The sequence below is a fragment of the Globicephala melas genome, chromosome 2, assembly GCF_963455315.2.
Source record: "Globicephala melas chromosome 2, mGloMel1.2, whole genome shotgun sequence".
Taxonomy (NCBI): domain Eukaryota; kingdom Metazoa; phylum Chordata; class Mammalia; order Artiodactyla; family Delphinidae; genus Globicephala; species Globicephala melas.
The window spans coordinates 27,372,283-27,380,383 of NC_083315.2; positions in this window are offsets into that span (position 1 = coordinate 27,372,283).

Genomic DNA, 8,101 nt, shown 5'->3' on the forward strand with positions numbered 1-8,101 from the left:
TAGAACATGCCATCCTCTGGCTGTTCTTGTTCTGCCCTTCACTCTCCATTTTGAAAATGAGGCCCTGTGTTTGGAGCTTGTTTTCACATCTCGTTAGCTATGTCCTGGTGACGGTCCAGAAATGACTCCAATTTTATTAGCAAATGGGTCCTCAGATTTCTTTCCATGAAACGTGCTCCTGGAAGCCTTCCCTGGAGGCGGCTGACTCTAGACTGTGTTTATGGACTCCTGAGCTCTCCTTCAAGTCAGTTGTTCCCTGACGCCTGTTTGTTCTCTGCATTGCTATAATGCATGTGTGGACAAAGGTACACGTGCACACACACACACACACACACACACACACACACACACCAGGTGATTAAACAAGCTTTCTTTGCGTCCCCAGCTTTCAGGAGGCGAAGCAGGGGCAGCTGCCACCCTGCTTCTGTTCCCAGCCATGCGCTCGCCTCTTTTGCGGGATCAGGGGCGTTCCCCCAGGACTCGGCCTCAGGCCTGCACCCCTTTCCTGGGACTTGGCGTCCTCCGCCTCCTATTCACCTGCTGTGTCTTTGATGCCCCATCTCTGCCACTGTCGCCGAGCCAGCACCGGGTCCGCAGCTCAGGGAGGATGGCCATAATGTGTGGCAGCGTGTTTGAGCGTTCAGCAGAGTCTCTAGGGCCTTCAAACCGGCTTCCACGAGTGGTGATATGACCTGCGACTAGAGGGACAGGTAAGGGCTGGGAATGTTCTAGACCGAGGCCACAGGAAAGAAGGATGTGGGTACTGTGCTGCGCGGTGGCCAGGAAGGGTATCGGGAGAGTTGGAGGAGAAGCAGCTGGCAGGTGGGGGCAGAACTCAGGTGCGGGGGGAGAGCAGGTGAGGAGAGCTGGGCAGGTGCTGACTGGGGAGGGGCCCTGAGCGTCTAGACTGCAGGGGGCTGCCCCTGGGGTCCTCGCGCTGGGGGTGTGGAGTCAGAGCTGTCCCCACACCCCTGCTGTTCACCCTGGGGGCCAGGACAGACCCAGGCTGTCACCTCTGCAGTACTGGGCTGTGAGGTGTTGAAATTAATACACCACCCTCTCCTTTCTCCAGACCTGTGGTTCCCTTTACTCTTTTCAGGGGTGGGGGAGAAGCGGGATGGAGGTGTCACTCAGTGAGGGCCTGTGACTTTCCACCAAAAGACATACCGGAGCAAGATGGTGTGTACTGCCAAGGAGGCCTTGTCTGCCCCGTCCGCCCCGCCCTCCCTGTCCAGGACTTCCTTGTACGGCCAAACCCTGGAGCTGTGAGCCTGGCCTGGACCCCTTTGGAGGAGTCTGTCTGGGGCAGTGTTGGGCAGATTCCAGAGGCTGGGACGGGCAGAAGAAGAACATTTAGACAGGCTGGAGCTGCAGTCCCTGTGGTCACAAGGCCAGGACACTCGGGGCCTCTTTTCAGGCAGCAGGGAAGGGCTGGCAAGTCTGCTGCAGGTGGTAGGACCCCTGCAACTGGGCGATGGAATCAGCTTGGGGGGTGGCGACCAGGGTGTTTCCTTTAATGCAAAGAAGGAAGATAGAAAATATATGAAGGCATCACATTTAGCGAGAGTAACTGCTGTTTTGTGAAACACTCCAGAGGTGTGACAGTCAAATAAGACTCCTTTCTTTGTGGGATTCATGGTTTGTAAAACATGGTTTCAGTGCATGATATTTCAGTAAATCTGTTAAAAATATCACTTGGAAATCCCGCACGGATGTGGGAGATGGTGCATCTGTTCTCCTTCTCTCTCCTCCCCCCATCCCCGACTTCTTTCCCACTGGGTGTCTTCTTGTTATTCCTTGAAGTCTGGGACCAGGCTCCAAAGGGCCACTTAGTAGGATAAAGAGCAGGACGACATGGCATCCGTGTCCACAGGGGAAAATGCCCCTTCATCCTAAGGGCCTTTGTCCAGCACAGGGCCAGGCTCTTTGAGGACGGGGCTGTACTTGCTCAGCGTCCCACAGGGACCCAGTACCCCAGGCGCTGCTGGACCTGAACCTTCATTCTGGAATGGGAGCTGAGCTGCGTGTACATTTCCATCTCTATTGTTGGGAATAACAGGAATCTAGACACGTCATCTTTACTCTGTTCCCTAGTTCAAGTTGGAATTTAGAGAATATATACATACCTGAAAATCAGTTTCAAATAAATAAGCTTTATGTAAGTGGTACCATGACTGAATATTGAGAAAGTAAAATCCTGACCAAGCAGACGGGATTTCATTGGTTTCTGGACAGTTGGCAAGATTCTGTCTCCTGACCCAGCTCGGTCTGGCTGGGAACACTGAGATCTAAGCTTAGCCAAAGTTTTCACTGCAGTCAGAGAAACTGTGTGTGTGTGCGTGTGTGTGTGTGTGTGTGTGTGTGTGTGATGTAATACTACATTCTTCTTTGGATTTATCTCAAGATATTTAAAAAACCTTTGGAATTTGTTTCCATCTCTCCTCACTGCCTTGCTTCTCAAAGCGTCGTCTGTGCCCTGGGAATCTATATCCCTGGGGCCTGTTAGAGATGCGGATTCTAAGACTTCATTCTCCAGGTGATTTTATGAGTATTAAACTGTGAGAAGCAATTTCCTCACTAAGCTTTTATAGAAGACCCCTAAGCTTTAGACACCCGCCATCCCCTACAGCCTCTTCCATCTTTACTCTGTTCCTCCTCTAACAGAGATACATGCAAACCTCTGACGTTTGTGCTCTTCTTTCTCTCCACATGACGGCCCCAGAACCGTGGATGTGGAGACTTAGTCAGCCCTTTTGACAGTCATATAGATCCCCTGATTAAAAAATTAGAGGAGGGCTTCCCTGGTGGCGCAGTGGTTGAGAGTCCGCCTGCCGATACAGGGAACACGGGTTCGTGCCCTGGTCCGGGAGGATCCCACATGCCGCGGAGCCTGCGCGTCCGGAGCCTGTGCTCCGCAATGGGAGAGGCCACGACAGTGAGAGGCCCGCGTACCTCATAACAAATTTCAAGTGCACAATACAGTTTTAACTACAGTCACCATTCTATACATTAGATCCCCAGAATGTATTCCTCTTATAGCTGTGCATCAATTATACCTCAATAAAACATGAGAAGAGAATGAATAATTTCCCTAACGAATAGACTTGAAATCCATTTATTTCCAAGGAATTTATTTCCCACGTCGTCAGGGATTAATGGGTCCCCGTTAGATAACGTGGTGTTTCTCCCTTCAGTACAAAGCACTTCCTCAGACGTAGTGTGGGTTTGAAATAAATAGTAACCAACTCAGAATTTATTCTTTTTTTTTTTTTAGGACACTAAGATTTACAGAAGTACCTCTGAGCTCAGTATTTTAAGTGAATCTGCATACCTTCAAATTCGAAGGTAAAGCCTTATCATATATTTTGGAGGCTTCCAAAGGACAAAGTGTGTTTGATTCTTTGCTGTTCTGATGGCATTTGTCCTTTTCTCCTTTCTTGCTGCTTCGTTGAGGCATCATTGAAGCACAGTAAACTGCACTTATTGATAACATGAATTCATGAGTTCGGACCTGTGTGCATCAAGAACATGATGGGGTGGCCATCACCCCAGGAGTTTCCCTGAGCCCTCTCTCCTTCACCCCCACCAACCTCACAGAAAGAGGCGCCTTCTGTCACTGTAGACTTATTTCCATTTTTTAGAATTGTATACAAATGAAATAATGTGTTATGTCCTTTACTTTTGTGGGCTGTTCTTTTGGAGCATTGTGATTTTGAGATCCGACCATGCTGTAGCATGGATCCATAGCTCTTTCCTTTTTATTTACTGAACAGTTTTCCATCGTATGGACATCACTTGTTGATGGCCGTTGGCGTTATTTCCAGGCTTTGGTTGTTACAAATAAAGCCGCCGTAAGCACTGGTGTACAAGGCTTTGTGTGGGAATCTGCTATCATTTCTTTTGGGTCATTACCTGGGAGGGGAATGATTGGGTTATATGGACGTGTATGTTTAATTTTTAAACACGCTGCCAAATTGTTTGTCGAAATGGTCGCACCACGTTACCATTTTACAGCCCCGCCAGTAGCGTGTGAAGTTCCAGTTGCTCCACATCCTCGCCAACACTTGGCAGAGTCAGCCTTTGACATTTTAGCCCTCCTGGGGGTGTGTAGAAGTACCTCCTACTGATTTTAAACTGCATCTCCCTAACCACCAATGGTGTTCAGCATCTTTTCATATGCTTATCTGCCATCTGCCATCTTATCTGCCACACTTTAGCAAAGGGTTTATTCAAATCTTTTGCCCACTTTTCAATTGGGTTGTTTGTTTTCTTATTATTGAATTGTGAGAACTCTTTATAAACTGTAGATACAAGTCCTCTGTCAGGTATATCTTTCACACATAATTTCTTCCAGCCTTTACCTTGAAGGTCAAAGCTGTTGACTTTTGATGAGGTTCAGTTCATAAATTTTTAAGAAGGTTTATGATTGTGCTTTTGGTGCCATCTCTAAGATATTTTTTTATCTAACCCCATTTCACAATTAATTTTTGTATGTGGTGTGAGGTAAGGGTTGAGTTTTATCCTTTTTTCATTTCCTGTGCAGTGAATATGCTGCACTGTTTCAGAGCCGTTTGTTGAAAAGACTCACCATTTACATTGAATCACCTTTTCACCTCTGTTGAAAATCCATTGGCCATATAAGTGTGACTCTATTTCTGTGCTCTACCATTGATCCATGTGTCTGTCCTTTCCCCAGTGCCACATTGCTGGGGTGTCTTAGGATTGATAGAGATACATGAAAGGAAGCAGCGTGAGTCTTATTTTGCTCTTTTTCCCTGGATGATAGCATGTTTTGAAACCATCACGATACAAGTTTTCTGAGGAAATTTGGCTGAAGTTTCAGTTTCTTATTTTTGTAAACTGACTTTGTTCATTTAGGGGTCACAACAGTCAAATTGCATTTCACTGAAACTTAACTTCCATCTGCTCTACAATGAAGCACTATTTTGTGTACTGACCGCAAACAAACAAATAAAAAACCCTCTGGTTGTACTATGGATCCTGAGTTGGAGATATTAAAATGTTAAAAAATGTGTTTCACGGTACAAAGGGGAAAAGAGAATTGTTAGAAATTGATAACAAAGAGGAACAATTCATCATGGTTGCACAGTCCCCAGGAAAGCGGAAAGTTGTCTTGACTTCACAAACGAGCAGAATTTCCTTCCCTGGAAAGTGACCACTTCTGCTTCTCCATAAAAACTAGGAAATGGAGACATCCCTGGTGGCACAGTGGTTAAGATTCCACCTGCCAATGCAGGGCAAACAGTTTCGATCCCTGGTCCGGGAAGATCCCACATGCCGCGGAGCAACTAAGCCCATGAGTCACAACTACTGAGCCCACACCCCGCAACTACTGAAGCCCGTGCACTCTAGAGCCTACGTGCTACAACTACTGAAGCCCGCACGCCTAGAGCCCGTGCTCCACGACAAGAGAAGTCTCCGCAATGAGAAGCCCGTGCACCGCAACGAAGAGTAGCCCTCGCTCGCTGCAACTGGAGAAAGCCCGCATGCAGCAATGAAGATCCAATGCAGTCAAAATATAATTGAAGCAAAAACTAGAAAATGCGCCTTTACATCTAGGCAAAAACATCCATAGAAGACCCCTGGGACCACCTTTCACTGGTTTTTTTTTTTGGTCCTTGGAGATTTTTAGATTTTATCAGCAGTAACCAAACCATTGGATGAGATCACGCGTACAATGCTGGGCTCATGGGCACAAATTTGCTGGTTTCTCTCCTCTTTCTGGTTTCAGATCTTGCAGCATCCTTCACTCTGACCTTGGAACCTTCATCGTGGCCCTTTCTTCATTAGTTAATCTGCTCATCACAGGATAGAATCACCTGATGGACAGTTAAAAACACACAGGCAATCTCCCAGGGGTTTTAGAATTGTGTTATTGCCATATAAGTAGAGCTGAAGTTTATTTAGCACATGCTGTGTGCAAGACACTGGTTTGAACAATTTGAACAATTTATTTAACCCTCATCACCCTCTTATAAAGCAGGGATGTCAGGACCCACATTTTATCACTTTGGAAGCTGAGTCTCAGAGAGGCTACAAACTTTCAGGTGGCCACACAGCAGTAATGAAGGAGCCAAGACTAGAACCCACACAGCCTGACAGCAGAGCCGGGCCCTCACCTACCAGGCACCCTGTCCACCCTCAATCCCAGCCAGGCCCTTCATCCTGGACCCTGGACCCTGGGTCCGATGAATCTAGCTGGCAATTCTAGAAAAGTCCTTCCCCAGCATTTAATTTCTGATAAACAAAACCTTAAAAATAAACCATAATTTCAGAGTTATCTATATTTGAACAGATGGTATTTGGTTACCATCTTGTATTCATGACCTACTTCTTTTATTTTTATTAGACAGTGATAGAAAACGAAATTTTTTATTCCTCACTATTTGATATTTGTGGCTTCTGATGTACTGACCTTCATTATGAATCTACATGAATGTTCTAGAGTCTGAGATTCTAAACTGCATTATATAAATACTTTCACTATCCTGAATTGCTAATTTGTTCTGTTTCCCCCTCAAATACCTCCATGGCTGTGGGCTTGTGTATCAATGCCATTTACCATTCACTAAAATTCCATTTCCTGCTTTCTTCTGGAAGCCTTATTCCTCAAGGCTGTAAAATGATGCAATCCTTACCGGCATTGGTTCATATACTCATTCTTCCTTATTGTGTTAAGCATGCTTTTCTTCCCGATACTTGGACATATGGGGCTTTAGGTACCTGGAAGAAATGCCCACCCCAGGCACCCCCCAGCGTAGCTGATTCCTAGACGTATGAAAGGATTTGCTTGGGAGTGTGCCTTTTGTCTGCAAACCAACAAACTCAGAGCCCAAACCCCAAACCTCCCCTTTCCTGAGCTCTTAGATATCCAGCCTCTCCCCCCCTGCCCTAGTCACCCAGGGCCAGGTATCCAACAATTGGCCCCTTCTGGTCAGAACCCATCGAAATTATTCAAAGTAGCCAATCCTAAGCTTACTTGCCTTCCCACTCCTGGCTCTCATGCACATATCCCCCCTCCCTCTGCCTCCCCACCTACCCTGGTGCCCCCCCTCATGGCCCTGCTGGTGTGGCCTGCCCCCTCCTCTTGGAGCTGTGAGGAGAAAACCATCTTGTCAAGGACAGGGTCTCCTGACCTGTTGGCCCCGCCATCCCTGAATAATAATAAAACCTGCATTTTAAAACTTCTCTAGAAAGTATTTCTTTCTTCACGAGGGAAATATGTACAAATGAGACTAGAAAGATGTAAGCAATGCATTCTGTAAGGTGTGAAAATACGGATATTCTGTTAAATTCAAAGAGAAATGCTTAAGGCTGAGGCTATGGAACTCTGCATCTTATGCTCCAACAGAGTTGCTTTGAGAATGAAATGGCTCATTATTGCTTAAGTGTTTATAAGATAATATATCTGTACAAAATATTTTCCCTTAGCAGGAAATAACTTGCACAACCATGAATTTATTATAATAAATGTATAGCATCAGTCACTTGTAAATGTAGACAAACGGTATTTTATTTCAGAATCTTAAATTTCAAATTTGCTGAAAAATCTCCCTTACTCAGAAGTCGACTGCTTCTCAGCACAGATGGTGTTGTTCTGTTAAAAAAAGTCGTTATTCATCATGGTTATGTTGAAACTCTCTTTTATAATGCTAAAGCGATAATGTTATGGAGAGTCCTCTAGTGAATGGTTCTCATTATACATCTGGTCAGCCAAAGTGTAAATATAATCATCAAGTCTCAGATGCTTTATAATTGTGTTTAACCCACATGACATTGAGCTTGAAATAAACAGCGGTGTTCTTGAATAGTACTGGTGTGTGTGTGTGTGTGTGTGCGTGGAGAGAGAGAGAGAGACAGAGAGAGAGAGAGTCTGGTGTTATCACGTAGGACACATCACAGTGCTACTCAAACGAAGGACTCATTCTCAATTCCTCTTCTAGGTAAAAGTGGTTTCCTAATAAAAATGAGCTTGAAACCCCACACTCGTTGCCACAGAAGAAAGAAGAAAACAAATCCTCCAAGGGGAACAGAGGGCACACACTCAGATGAGAGATGCATTATTCCTATAAGCCATGTC